Source organism: Ascaphus truei, chromosome 2, assembly GCF_040206685.1.
Source record: "Ascaphus truei isolate aAscTru1 chromosome 2, aAscTru1.hap1, whole genome shotgun sequence".
Lineage (NCBI taxonomy): Eukaryota > Metazoa > Chordata > Amphibia > Anura > Ascaphidae > Ascaphus > Ascaphus truei.
In genome coordinates, this window is record NC_134484.1 from 367,564,772 (window position 1) to 367,580,759 (window position 15,988).

Sequence of the window (15,988 nt, forward strand, 5' to 3'; positions counted from 1 at the left end):
ATGATTGTAAAACACACTGCACAATAACCACCAAGTGTAGCTAAACGCACGTACACAATACAGAAACGACATATTTCAATTGTCACATCTTTTTCATTACATTCTGTTTATACATCCTGTAACTATACCTGTATCGAGGTTTGAACATCTTATGACAGATGTGAATTGAAATACATACCATGAGCAGTCATTGAAGTGATATACCTTGAAAAAGAAAACATGAATGAATATAAATCATTGTCATGACATGTTCATTAAGGTAAGCAACACACAGAATTGACAATTTTGTGTGTGATATGAAACAACATCTCGAATATGTCAAATATGATCTGAAATACACAATAGTGTACACATCATTGTGACTCACATGTCACACTGTAAAAGAAACATTGTATGTAACCATACTGCACTAGCTATTGACTATGGACATAGTAGGTTTATTGTGTATGCATAACCAAAAAGAGCATGTACATAAAATATAGATTTAGTACACATTATTTCTTCACGTACACACAACACCTTTTATTGGTAAGAAGTATAATACAACCTGTTGATGAATGCCATACCGGTGCCACGTGCAATTGTCCACACAGCAGAGAAGAGAAAGGTGTGCGAACCATATTCATCTGTTTCCTAAGTGAATGGTATTTGGACAAATGTATTTATCATAACAAAGAATGAATACATCTATGTAGTACTATGAACATATATGTATTTGCTTACATGAAAAAAATGTGTTTATGACATTCAGACGTGTCTCAACACCACTGGCTGTTTGGTCAGTGTCAGCTGGCAAATTGACGGGATGCTCCTCCTCCAAACCCTGACGTATCTCTGTTTGTACATTATTGCGGAGTGCCACATTGTGCAAAATGCAACATGCAATTATAATATCAGACACTTTAGCAGGCTTATATTGAAGTGCCCCACCAGTTCTATCGAGACACCTAAATCTTGTCTTGAGAAGCCCAAAGGTCCTCTCTATGATGGATCGCGTAGATATATGGGCAACATTGTACCTCTCCTCTGCTTCACATTGAGCGTTTGCCACAGGGGTCAACAGCCACGGCCTAATTCCGTATCCTGAGTCACCTATAATCCATCGTGCACAAATATGAAACAATTAGTGTTAACATTATTACATACAACATTTCCTAGAAAAACAAGAGTTGTTTGTTAACACATATGTACTCACCCACCAGCCAACCAGGTCCAAAATTGCCTTCTTCGAAAGCATGGAATACTGATGAGTTTCTCAGGATAGAGGAATCGTGACTGGAACCAGGGAATTTGTCTACCACATGCATAATCTTCATCGTGGCATCGCATACCACCATTCAGGGAATGGTAGTGCTTACGGTTGCGGTAAGCATGCTCACTCTGACTAGGCGGGATCAAAGCAACATGGGTGCAATCGATTGCACCCATCACACATGGTATCCCGGCTATGGTATAAAAGACATTCCTGACTTCCAGCCACTCTGTGTGCTCTGTAGGAAAATGAATATAATTCCTAGCGTGTCTATTGAGTGCACATAGAAACTGGGTAAAGGCCCGCGAGAATGTAGATTGCGAGACCCCGCCCACTATGCCAACAGTTGTCTAGAATGACGCGGAAGCAAGATAATGTAATGAGCACAGCATTTTAAGAAGCCCAGGGACTGCACGACCGCTGGCTGTCACAAAATCTAAATCTCCCCGTATCTCTTCATAAAGAGCTAAGATTGCTGCTGAACTCAAACGATAGCGACTTACAATCTCCTCCTCACTCATCCCATCTAACAGGGTTCTCTCCCTGTACAACTGAGGACGAGACACAACTTCTCTCCTCTCATCTCCTTGCCCTCTCCCTCTCCCTCGACCTCTCCCTCTCCTGTCCGCGTGCCTGTCCCTGTCACTGTCCCTGCCACTGTCCCTGCCTCTGTCCCTGTCCCTTCCTTGGCCTGTGACATCCTCTCCATCTGCAAGCCTCTCGTCCAATAGAATCTTCCTCCGTCTCATAAACATTCGTATCATTTTCAGGACTGTAGCTGTGAATGCGCAGGTAATTGCCCTCATTTAAATACCTACAGTATGTGATGATGTCAGGTGACTTGCTGAAGTGCAAGGTGTTACATTAACATATCCAAGTAGTTCATTACCAACGTGTATCCAGTAGCAATTAAAAGGATTATTTATGTGTGTTCACCAGGCAATCATGATATTTGAGAATGATGTAATGTTAAGCTTTGTACAAGCATTTATTGTCAAGTATTTCTGGAATGTGTAATGCATGTACCACTTCTGAACGCAACACTCAGTCATCTAATTAGGATACAACCATGACATTGACGTTGAGAAACTACGTTGCAACATGTGTAATTTGGCATGTTATTGTCACCTGTTCACATGAAGTAATTGTATAGAGCATATGCATAATTTAATGCCATCAGGATACTTGCTATTGATTCAGTTTCAATCGTGTAAAAATGAGTAACTATTATAGATGTGTGTATAAGTTAGCAAGAAGTGATTGTAATGCATTGTGTACAATGTAAACATGCAATGTTATTGAGTGTCCAATTGCGGACGTCATCAAAAGAGGGAGGTCACAAAGTACATGTAAACATGAAAACAAACAGCTACATTTACGTTTGATCATGCGTTACACATTACAAGCATTGTATAATGTATAGCAACATTACTAGACGCTGGATCTGTTAGATGTGTGAAATGTGTTACATCATATAATAAATTTAAGCAAACTTAATTAACATGTTTGATATGATGTGACCTGTTCCTTTAAGAGTTGAGTATAGGATTTTCCCTTGACACATCATAACATGAAGACTAATGTGACACGCAAATCATCATAACATATAAAAGTACAATGTTATGCAAATAATAAACGTAAGGGGTGACACTATGAAGTGAATGACCTCGACACTGTAATGCCAAGCACATTTTTATTATGAGCAATAGAACGTAAACACTACTATAATCTTATAAGTCCCCGCTCCATTGACTCCATTGAGGTAGAGATGAGGTTTTTTTCTAAGTGCCGTCCCGGCAACCTTGCGATCCTTCTCCCCTCCAACTTGCCAACTTTAGTTGGCGGGACCAATTGCCGATGAAATCTCCATTTCTGAGTGCCGATCAGCACCGATAAGCTAATCGGGGCTACTTGAATACAGCCGATTTCAAAAAGTGCCGATAAGTGCTGATAAGTGCCGATAAATTTTTATCGGCAAGAAAAACTGCCGATTTTGAGCACTTATCGGCGCTTACTGAATCTCAAATCCAATTTTGGTGGGAAAATGCAGATAAAAGCCTTATCGGCGCTTACTGCATGAGGCCCTAAATCCCGAACCACTCCCTATCACCCGGAAGGGGATGCATTGCCCTAAAGATTCAACCGCACGTTACTGGACATGCTGGGCACGTTGACGGGAGTAGAAAAAGCTGAGTGGAGCCGCCACATGGAAACATTAGTGCACGCTTACAATTGCACTCTACACGATTCCACTGGGTTTTCTCCCTACTTTCTGATGTTTGGTAGAGAAGCCCGACTGCCTTTGGATATTCGGTTGAGAGTCTCCACTGATGGGGTACATAATGCCACCAACTTCCGATACGTACAGAGATTACAAGAGAACCTGCAACGGGCCTACCTGCAGGCAGAGAAATCTACAGAGAAGCTGAATGCTGGCAACAAACGGTGTTATGATCATAAAGTCAGACATAGAGACATTAAGCCCGGAGACGCCGTTCTTCTCCGCAATCTGGGAGTACCTGGGAAACATAAACTGGCTGACAGATGGAGAGAGGGAGTGTACGAGGTAGCCTCTCAAATGCCTGGGCTTCCGGTTTATCGTATTAACGACTCGTAGGGTCGGGTGATGACATGGCACCGAAATCATTTGCTCCCTATCCCACAAGTCGAGGAGGGAGATGTGGAGTGGCCTGCATCCTCATTGGATGGTGAGATGACACTGGAAGGGAACGATCCGGAGGCCGGCAGCACAGTTCTTCAAGAAGATTCGCAGGAGGGACCCTTTCACAGGGGCCCTCAACAGAGAGCATCTCCCGGTGGAGCTACAGGTAAAGGGCTCGGGGAGCACACGCCCCATGGGGTGGCTCCGGAAAATTTGACATTGAATCCACAGAGTCCATGCATTGTACCGAGTAATGATCACATAGAGACTGTAATCCCCGCAAGGGAAGACCTTGAGCCTCAAGACCAAGATAGTCATTCTCCCGAGGGAGTGACTGAGCAACAGTTAAGGCGATGCCAAAGGAATGGGCAACCTCCAATGAGGATGTCATATGATCAGTTCGGGGCACCCCACTATGAGGCTTAGCAGTGGGCTCGCAACCGAGTAAAGTCAGTAATCGTGATGTTCAGTGAGATGTATAATCTTATCTAGAGTGTGGAGGATGTCGTATGTTATGCATTTTTCATTATAAATGTTGTACCAGTTCAAAGGTATTGTCCAAGCGGGGTCGTTGGAATTCACAGGGGGGAGGATGTAGCCGGGCTCCCCTCGCCCGCCTTTGTTGTTGTCGGTGGGAGGGTTGCAGCAGGGCAGGGAACGCTCCAGTATATCGGAGGTTCCGCGTTATCAGGGCGCTGCCATGTTGGGAGTTGGCGCAGGCGCAGTAGGTGTGGAGCAGGAGATCGCGCATGCGCGGGCATAGCAGCCAATGCCCGCGAAGGAGGAGTAGCTCCCATAGGGGGGAGCATAGGGAACTACGAGTCCCAGCAGCCCCGCGGGACCAGGTGACGCCAAGGGACCAATCGGGTGGTTGGGAGGAAGGAAGGATATAGGGGTCGGAGGTTGTGCACGTTGCTCAGAGCTAGCGGGAGGAGGAAGGAGACAGAGCTCCAGGTGTAGGGAGGCATTCAGCCCCTACCTAGGCCTTATACCCCAGGCCCAGTTAGGCCCTGAGTCACCGTAGTGTGGAACAGAGATAGGGACTGGCCCTAGACAGGTTCCAGTTCCCTTATTGTGCTGTTCAGTGATCGCTTAAAGAGACCGTGTGTATCTAGCAGGAGGTCTGGGCTCAGACCCTGCTACCGTGCTGCCGCACGTCTGGGTGGGATCTCCCCGGACGTCTACTGCTGACGTCACCTCGGCCCCACTGATCCTTTGTGAAGACCCTTGCAGGCCCGGGTACTGGAGTGCCCGGCAGGTAAACCACAAGTGCACCAACGATATCACCTCTTATTCAGGACACAGTGGCTGCGCAGTCACACATATAGGCTCAGTATCTCACTTGAGGGTGGGGGATATATATTGGACTGAGGGAAATTGGACACGGGGTGGGATCACCCGGTGAAGGAGGGAAGTTAACATCCTGCGAGACGCCATAGATAGTGCCCCTCTAGGGAGGGACACCTGTTGATACGTGAGTGGCACGCAAACCCGTTCATGCTAGTAAAGTTATCTGGTTGGTTATACTGCTGTGTGTGTGTTGATGTACATAAGTGTCCTGCGAAGAACCACTCCCCCTCTGGCGGGAGCTGTTGTAGGTGGAGGCGCTGCACCAAGTATCAGGTATTAACTATTATATTGCGTGCCCCAGGCTCTCCGTGGCGGAGGCTCAGGCCCTGTGAGCCTGCAGGTCATACAGCATATGGTGGCAGTCTGTGTTCACTAGGAAACAGGGATATATATATATATATATATATATATATATATAAACAAACATCACAGCTTGCACTCAATGTACTGGCTCATATAGACAGGTGCTAGTCTCAAATAATAGAAAAACAATATTACCATTCTCTCGTCCGGTAAAGAAAGACTGCACTCGGTTCAGTAATCATGAAAAACTGTATTGGGCATCTGAATAAAAAAGATAAGTCACCCAATCCAACGTATCGGTCCTGGAATAGGACCTTTCTCAAGGGGGTGCCCCTTGAGAAAGGTCCTATTCCAGGACCGAAACGATGGATTGGTTGACTTATCTTTTTTATTCAGATACCCAATACAGTTTTTCATGATTACTGAACCGAGTGCAGTCTTTCTTTACCGGACGAGAGAATGGTAATGTTGTTTTTATATATATATATATATATATATATATATATATATATATATATATAATCAAAAAATAAATAGATGATACCGTTCTGTGGCTAACGAAATGCTTATATTTGTGCGAGCTTTCGAGATACACTGATCTCTTCTTCCGGCGATGTTACAATGAATGAAGCAAGGATAACTTGAAAACAGTGTCTCTTGGAATGTTATCTGTGCTTCTCCTTCCCCCGGTGTGGATGTGTTTTATGGCTAGAGGTGTCAAAGGGTAACTGAAAGCAAGTGAAGAAAGAGCGTGTATGTGTATCAGTGTGAATAAAAATGAATGGAGAGCCCACAGTATAAACAGTGCTCTACACAAGGTGTGTGTGGAGTGAGAGGGATATAAATGGTGTGGGTGGGTGTGGAAATGTGAGAGTTTGTAGCACAACTAAAAGTGTGTGTGGATACTATGTGGTCCCTATTGATACCTCTACATGTATATATATATATATATATATATATATATACACACATATATATATATATATATGTATATATATATATATATATATATATATATATATAAACATACACACACACACACACACACACACATATACACACACACACACATATACTATATATATATATATATATATTTATATTGTGGCAAGACGGCCTCGCGGCGGGGTCAGTAAGACGCTAGACACGATGGGAAACGTTAAACTATAGTGGCCACAACCAAAATAAAGTACGGGTGCACTGTCCCTTTAAGAAACTACTTTCTAGAAATTAAAACCTAGTCCCGTTAGGGAAACTAACTCACTTCTTGAGTCCTTACTAACAGGGCAGCCAGCTAATCTGGTTATGCCCAAAACATATGCTACACAAAGGATAACCAATAAGTATAATAATAAAGTCTTATCTGTGTTGCAGCTCCAACAGCAAACAGGAACACAGTTCCGGGGAGCAGGCTGTGTCCAGCTCGCAGCAATCTTTATCTTTATCCTGGATTGGGGTCCCAGCTGGTCCCAGCAGCAAAGCTCCTCGCAGGACTGGGGGACCAGAGCAACAGCTACGGCTTCCCAGCCGGGAGAATTCTCTCCACCCTCACGTGGAAAAACAAGCTCACCTTGTGTGAGCAACTTCCTGCTTTTTAAAGCACTTGTTTCCCTGATGAGTTCAGCCCCTGTTTAATCAGTCTTCAGCTGTGCTTTCTCTGTCTGAGGAGATTAACACTCTGTGAACTGGCTGCAGCATCTCTCCATTCACTGTTCCAGCGTACTGAGTCAGTGACTCTGTCACATATCCCTCTCCCAGCGAAACATTGTCCTGTGGAGCGGCCCGTGCACCATTCCCGTGCACCAGCATCTTTGTCAAAAATGTCTGACGTTTGCCCTTCCCTCCCCCTTTTTTTTCTTTCTTGCCTTCCAATTTAGGCATTTTCTTTTTGGGGTAATTACCAGGCCATCTGGGCCTGAAGACTGGTACCTCACTCTCTCCTTGTGTTGTGCCAGTTTAAGGTTGATGCTCTGCTTTTGTTGTGTCTCTTCTTGCAAAGGTTCCTGAGCATCCTGCTGTCTATTAGCTCTCTCTGCCAGGACTCTACGCCACGTTGTGACCTTATGGTGATAGAAGTGGGATGCTACGCCTCTGGGGGTCAGTAGATGAAGATGTGTTGAGACACTGAACTCAAGCGGAAAAAAATTAAAGCATTATTTTGCTGAATCATTGAAATTACAGCTAGCAAGTGCTGAGTGTAAAGTTTGCCCCGTCGGGTATGAAAGGATTGCTGTGTAAAGCTAATGCCTTTTGCTGAAGCGAGTGAATTTGCAGCTAGCAAGTGCTGTGTGTAAAATTTGCCCTGTCTGGTTTAAAAGAAAGTGAAAATGAATTTTGGCAAAGATGTTGCCCTAAGAAGAACCCAGAAGGTTCAAAGATTGTAAAGCACGTACAACTTATGTGTGTTGTGCAAAGTCTGCCTCGTCGGGTGTGGAACCCCCCCCAAAAAAATGGGTTTTTAAAATGGCCGCCGTCAAGTGTCAGTTTTGCAATGTACATAACCATACAAAACAGTGTCCCTTCAGGCCATATGTTGATTATGATGACGACACATATGTGGCCCCGAGAAGAGAGACGTACCCGCAGATGAAAGCTGCAAAAATGACCAGTGTCCAGAGCGCAGGACCCCATAACCTTGGAGTCGGTGACCAGGAGTTCAGAGCCGTGCCGGCTAGAAGGAAACCAGGTGACTTTCTCAAGGATTCAGTATGCTGGGCCTGTCATGAACCAGGACAACAGGCGTCAGCAAGGCACCGAGATGTGCTGCAGACCGGAGTGATGGGCAGAATTGTCACAGGAACGGTGGCAAAGGAAAAGGAGGAGCAAAGGGAAGCTGAATCCTTGATCCAGGAAAAGGAGGCCTTAATTTCTGCACTCCAAACTGCCCACTGTGATTATGATGTCTTGCAGGAGCAATTGATCAGGGAAACTAACTCACTTCTTGAGCCCTTACTAACAGGGCAGCCAGCTAATTTGGTTATGCCCAAAACATATGCTACACAAAGGATAACCAATACGTATAATAATAAAGTCTTATCTGTGTTGCAGCTCCAACAGCAAACAGGAACACGGTTCCGGGGAGCAGGCTGTGTCCAGCTCGCAGCAATCTTTATCTTTATCCTGGGTTGGGGTCCCACCTGGTCCCAGCAGCAAAGCTCCTCACAGGACTGGGGGACCAGAGCAACAGCTACGGCTTCCCAGCCGGGAGAATTCTCTCCACCCTCACGTGGAAAAACAAGCTCACCTTGTGTTAGCAACTTCCTGCTTTTTAAAGCACTTGTTTCCCTGATGAGTTCAGCCCCTGTTTAATCAGTCTTCAGCTGTGCTTTCTCTGTCTGAGGAGATTAACACTCTGTGAACTGGCTGCAGCATCTCTCCATTCACTGTTCCAGCGTACTGAGTCAGTGACTCTGTCACATATCCCTCTCCCAGCGAAACATTGTCCTGTGGAGCGGCCCGTGCACCATTCCCGTGCACCAGCATCTTTGTCGAAAATTTTTGACGTCGGCCCTTCCCTCCCCCTTTTTTTTCTTTCTTGCCTTCCAATTTAGACATTTTCTTTTTGGGGTAATTACCAGGCCACCTGGGCCTGAAGACTGGTACCTCACTATCTCCTTGTGTTGTGCCAGTTTAAGGTTGATGCTCTGCTTTTGTTGTGTCTCTTCTTGCAAAGGTTCCTGAGCATCCTGCTGTCTATTAGCTCTCTCTGTGGAGGTGGAGGGTTGGTCAGCGCACGGGATTTTGCTCAAACGTAGAGATAAGAGGATAGGAAGATATGGAACACGATATTAGTGTTTTAGTAATCGAACGGTACAATACAGCCAAAAGAACTTTGGAATTAAAAATGTATGAAAAATATATATATATAGCCTGTTGTTGGTCTGAGGTAAAAAGGGGATAATGGGGCTGGTTAGCAGAGTTTAATGCGCAGTCTTTCCTTCACTCTGCTAACCAGCCCCATTATCCCCTTTTTACCTCAGACCAACAACAGGCTATATAAACACACCCTGTTAGTCATCCACATATAGCACGTATTCTGCTTCTGTTCACAAAAAAACCACACAATTCCATTTAAATTTTATTTAAGGATTTTATTTAAGGATTTTTAAGCTATTTTAGAATATATTTTTTCATATATTTACTTTTAATTACCAAGGTTTTTTAATTCCAAAGAGTTTTAAGCTATTTTAAAAATATATTTTTCATACATTTTTAATTCCAAAGTTCTTTTGGCTGTATTGTACCGTTCGATTACTAAAACACTAATATCGTGTTCCATATCTTCCTATCCTCTTATCTCTACGTTTGAGCAAAATCCCGTGCGCTGACCAACCCTCCACCTCCACTGCAACTACAAGAAGATTCCGGGCTTTATCTTCTCTACTGGTCCAGCTGCAGAAAACAACAAGGGCAAGTATACACTACCCTTTCTTTGGTTACACACTACCACACAGGCAACATCACAAGCCTATACAAATAGGGAGCGCCCCAACCTCTTTTCTTTTTGTCATATTAGCTCTCTCTGCCAGGACTCTACGCCACGTTATGACCTTGTGGTGTCAGAAGTGGGATGCTACGCCTCTGGGGATCAGTAGATGAAGATGTGTTGAGACACATTTTAAAAGTTACTAAATTAATAGGGATTTTGTCCAATACTTTTGCCCCGTCAATTTAAGAAGTAACGCAAGTGCCACTTATTTCTTTGGAATGACCACAAATGATAGTCCTTCTTGCACCAAATTAAATATGAAGTATTGTATATGAGACTCCCTTGTAACGTCATCTATTTCTCGCAACTGGCTCTTAAACTTAACCCAGCAGTTCCACATATATGCTGACCAAGTTGCCTGTGATAAATTAAAATTAAATTCTCTATTACGGTAAGGCTTAATCTCACATGAACCGGGGGCATTTGAGAACCCTGCCTGTTTGTCTGAGGAGCTACTTTCCAGAATGCTTCCCACTGAAAATTAGAATGTATATGCTATTAGGTTAGAATACCCTGGAGTATGATGAGCTCTGGACCACATATTAAGTTCCAGACATCCGAGTTCCATATGTCTCAATAGTCTCACCCCTGTTGGTGAGTTACTGTAGCAGTCGGGTTATTTATTGCTAGTAGTACACCTAAGTTGTCACATTTAAATAGCACCCTTGCACCTACTATGAGCCCCATAATGCTAATGAGACCAAGATGGGTAATAATTCACACAGCACTACATTTTTTCTAAGACCTAATTCTGACCAGACCACCAAACATTGCCCAACTGACCACTGACTATTCCAGTATGCACCATATTCTTCTGAACCTTCCAGCACCTGTAAAAATGTCAAGTCTACATACAGGGTGGACAACTCCAGTCCTCAAGGGCCACCAACAGGCCAGGTTTTAAGGAAATCACTGATTAAGCACAAGAAGCTCAATCAAAACGACTGAGCCACCTGTTGAAGCAGGAATATCCTTAAAATCTGGCCTGTTGGTGGCCCTTGAGGACTGGAGTTGCCTACCCAGGATTCTATGCACTTTCTTGCCAGCACAAGCAGCCATTGTAATTTTCTAAAAAAGTATTCCATACCTTAAGGTCATCTTTCCTTTCTGTAGATACTCTAACATGCCAGTTTTTTTTTTAATCCTGTTGATGCAGATGTTAATCTCCTAGAAAATAACCATTAACATAATTCTGGATGTTAAAGCTAAATGCCCCACAATGACTGCAGTTTATTGAAGCTTACCTTTTCCCTGCCATTGTTTCAGTCCCCAGTTCCCTTAACCTCTGCAACTTGTCCCCTGGGAGATGAAATACCATTAACCTAGTATCAATTTCTATCCCAAGTAAGCACTGTCAGTACTGTATTTTCTTCTGCCAGGAGCACCCAAGATTGTTTATCAATTCACTGGAATGTTAATAAAAGTCTTTCAAATATCTCAGGAACCTGCCAAAAAAATGTAATCTAAATAGTAAATTAGAAACTTCCTCCACATCTCCATTTTCAATACCCAACTCAAAATCGTAACCTGATAATGAAAACCCCATGGCAAGCACTTATCAAAATAATACCACTGAAAACATTCTGGATTAATGAGTAAAAAACAAAAACCCGCCTCGATTCTCACCTTAGCCAATGCTCACCATTTGCCTTACCAGATCAAGAGCTTGATCAAACAATGCATAGGAAACTTAGAAAAATTCCCTATCTATACCATTGTTTAAAGAATCGCTTACTGAATAAGAAGGATGATGTATCAATCATAAGGAACTTGGCTTCTTTTTTGGGACAATACCCAGGGGTGACTAATGAATTTTTTTGAAAAAGTGGAACCCAAAAGGGGCCCTCTACTTTGCTTAATGATAATTATTTTCCCAAATTATTTTTCACTACCTCAGTTCCTCCATTGATTTCAAGTTGTTCACCCATACCAGTTGTGGGACACCTGCTGAGGAATATGAAAACCTGATGTGAAACCTTCTTTCATTAAAGTGGCCTTTGCTTATCTGGGTACTTATCTAACAAGGCAAAATCTTAATAAATTTCACCGGTGTTCTCATCTTTACCCATATATTCTCCATTATGTAAAGTACCCTTGGCATGACATTACCAAAGAGCTTGAAACAGTGAAATGCGGGGGTGTTCCCTGTACACGTTGAACATTCATGTTTAAACTTACAAGCATTTTGCCACTTACAATGGAATTAATTTAAGATCCCCTTTTAAGTGCCGCCGACCCGCTAAATCTCTCAGCTGGCAGCTGCTTGAAAGGAAGTATTATATTGGGGATCAGCATGGCTAGCCAAAGATCTACTGTACCTCTTTCCTTTCCCAGTTTACATTAGGGCGTACAGCACATTTTTGTCTAAATTGCTCGTCATACAGAAACCTCAAAATTCCCGCAAATTATGTATACTAGTTTAAATAACGAGCTACATTTTTGTGGTATCTTTTCACCAAATACACTGGAATCAATGCAAAATGCCTGTAACCAATTATTGAATGATCTTGGCACTGGTCTATACTTCTCCTCCTCTGATCGATTATCCACCTTTCTTTCATTACATAATTAAACATTATTTACAAAAGTCAATATAGACAGTAAATCAATATTTTCAGTACCCCATTTTTTTTAAAATTTTACTGCCAGTGATAAATGGAGCCCTAATGGCATCACTTTGCAAGCTAAAGCATCCTTAAAACAACCTTCAGACACTGCCGTAGAAGCAGAAACTCGACCAGAACATTAACTCTGAGGTAAGTATAAACTCAATTCCCTGCCCTTGGGAGCCCACACATTTGCTACTTGAGAATCTAGTGTAGGGAGCTATTGCTTTTTTGCTACCTCATATAATTTTGTTAGCACTGCACTTGGGGAACCCAACACTTTACATAATGGGCACCCAGAGGATTGATATGATAATACTTCACCCATTGTTGCAGGAACTGCTCCTGGGACCTCCTGCCTTCGTCTGAAGGTGAAGATCCTCCGTGGTCCAGATATCATCATCTGTTCTCTGATAGCCCTCACTCTTCTAGGCGGTGTTTCAGCTTCTCCTGTGAATTCCTGCTGATAACCCTATTCCATACTGTGAGACCATCCTCAATGCTGATGTCCTGCTGCTACCTCTGACCTCCTCCATGTTGATATCACCAGTGGCCCCATGCTCCTCCTCTCCCAATTCCTCACATGCTCCTTAGAGTGCATTAGAATCAGGGACCTCTTTTCTGTTGAGGCCTCACAGAAGGCACCAACGTGGCATGGCCACCTTCCTTCTCTTTCTCCTTGTTAAGCATTTTCCAGCATGCCTTACCTCAGGCTCTGGCAACTGCTCAGATGGGCAGGATACCACTGAAGTCGATGGTGCAGCATACACACTCATGCAGCTATTCTGTTCTACCAGACTGCAGCGCTATTCATGTTAACACTAAAGGCTCCAGCTCCACCACGGTATCAGACCCTTATTGCTGAGGGAGTAGATTAATCTTGATCCAGTTTTCTTCGCAGCTGATATGCCCTTTCCTCTTCTCTTTATTTACACCCCCACATTCCCTCAAACTTGACTCCTCCCTGCATACTCAATTGTTAGCCTATAGTTTGACCCTTATCTTTGCAACACACCTTCAAATCAATCCCTAAACACCTGCCCTATCTCCACCTGGTAACCCCTCACACCTTTTCTCATCCAAATTCCCTCTCTATTCACTAGCCAATCACCTTTCAGCCCATCTGACCAAGGTGAATCAGGGGTCATCCCCAGTTCTATGTTGCACTTTGGTTAATTGCCTCTGGGGCTTTCTTTACAATAATAGGTGAATTTTAATTAACCTCACATAGACATGACAAGTCACTTCAAGGCATAATGCACAAGTAACATTTCTATACATTTTAAATGACTAATATTAAATGAAGTGCAACATCAGGTACATGAAGAAACCATTGCAGTGAACAGTGTTATCTGCTTGAAATTCTTGGCAGGAGGACTAGATGGTCAGATTAAACAGAGGTGTCCTCTAGAAATTTGTACAGGGGCCTGTTATACAGTATTAGTTTAAGTCAAAGCAGACTGTGGACAGTTAAAGAAAGGAGGTTGATCAGTTTAAAATAATGATAAATAGAATTGATAATAGAAAAGATAAAGCGGATCGATGTGCAAAAATTTCCCGCAAGGTTGCAAACAAGGCAAACGTACTCTTTTTCAACCGTGAAATAAATTGCGACTGAGTCAGTGTTTAAAAGTGATTTGCTTAGTCTTTTCAATTCAGATTGAAGAAGGAGAAATTCTAAGTGAATATGTGCAAATTTTGCTAAATTTGCAGCCTTTGAGGCTTGGCAAAATGTTTTGCAAGGAAGCAAAATTGGGGGAAAAAATGCTTTTCAGGCTGGCAATTGTCTATTAATTTTATTTAAAAAAATGATTCCATGAAATGAAAGCAATTCTGATAAGCTTAAATTAATTAGGAGTGACAAACACTAAAATAAGACGCTAATTTGTGTATCAACATTTACCACAAACACACGAGACATAAATAAAATAACACATACGTATTTGTATCTTGATCAAAAAGAACCTACAGTAAATCATGAAATAGAACAACTATGTTTCGCTTACAGAAAGAGTAACAACTTGGGTGCTTCTGGTCATTGTGTACAATGTACTAACATACAGTAATGCCGGCGATTCTTTTTTGCACTCAAAAATAGGTAATAGATTTATTAATTGCTCGACTTCTTATGTTGGATATTTATTAACTTTTCCATGTGCTAATTTTAATGTTAATTATATGACCAGAGCTTTACGAGATAAGAGTTTTCACACATAAAACTAACATACAACGAAAGAATAATAATGCCTTTGCGGTAGATGTGAGTGCGTTGGGTGAGCACAATATGAACGGTTGCGGTTCTGTTGGGTCCTGAATTAAACCTAATTTCCTCCTCAGGTTCTGGCTTGGGTAAAATGCTGTAAGCATACTTATTCTTGCTGATATTCTCTACTTAACCCATTCACTATCCTCAGACACATCCCCCTGTAGTTTCCTACCTCCTTTGGTGATCTGCTGGAACCCACAGGGGGTTACTGACGATCATATGGAGATTTCCCTCTCCTGCTGGCTCTGACTCCAATTTTACATGGCAAGAGAGGTTAGCCATAAAATCCCTCCAAAAGCACATTGCATTATTATGGCAGACAATTGTGGGGTCTTGGTAATCCCTGACTGTGAGTACTACAGGCAGGAGATATTAAGGACAACTTGGTAGCCCTACTATCAACAAGTGACACATGATCTCACTAACACAATAAAGACACATTTTTTTTTACAGTAAATTGGGTCAAGTCTATGAAGACAGATTTATCTCTCCACAATTATGGGATTTTTTTTATTCACTAAACTATCAATTTGCTTCCAGTGTCCAAAAACACTTCCTAAAATACAAAATAATCCAGCAAGACCACCTTGGAGACTGAGTTTCAGGGACAGACTGTTTTGCAATCTGCTGTGATTTTTGGAGAGAAAATCCCGGGACCATTGGTAGCTGCAGACATTACTGAATTTCCTTTTAAAACCAACCAGATTGGAGTCTGACATACTATTTGTTACATTAGCATGGATAGGAAACATTTTACAGTAACCAGAATGTCAGTGAGTCATTGACTTACTTTCTATTATTCTACCCAAGAACACCTTTAATATTTAATAGCTAGGGTACAGTGATTATATTCAATGTCGCTATATACATGAATTGATTTGAGGAGACATATGTATACACCAATGATTAGTCTGTTCCTTTCCCCTGACATGCATTAGGTACATAAATTCCATTTTAAAATATGGACAGGTGACTATCAATCATTAAAAAAAAATTGTGACCAAATTACTTTAGCTGTACCCACTCTATCATTTAAAGATGTACCACTCATTATTCTTGA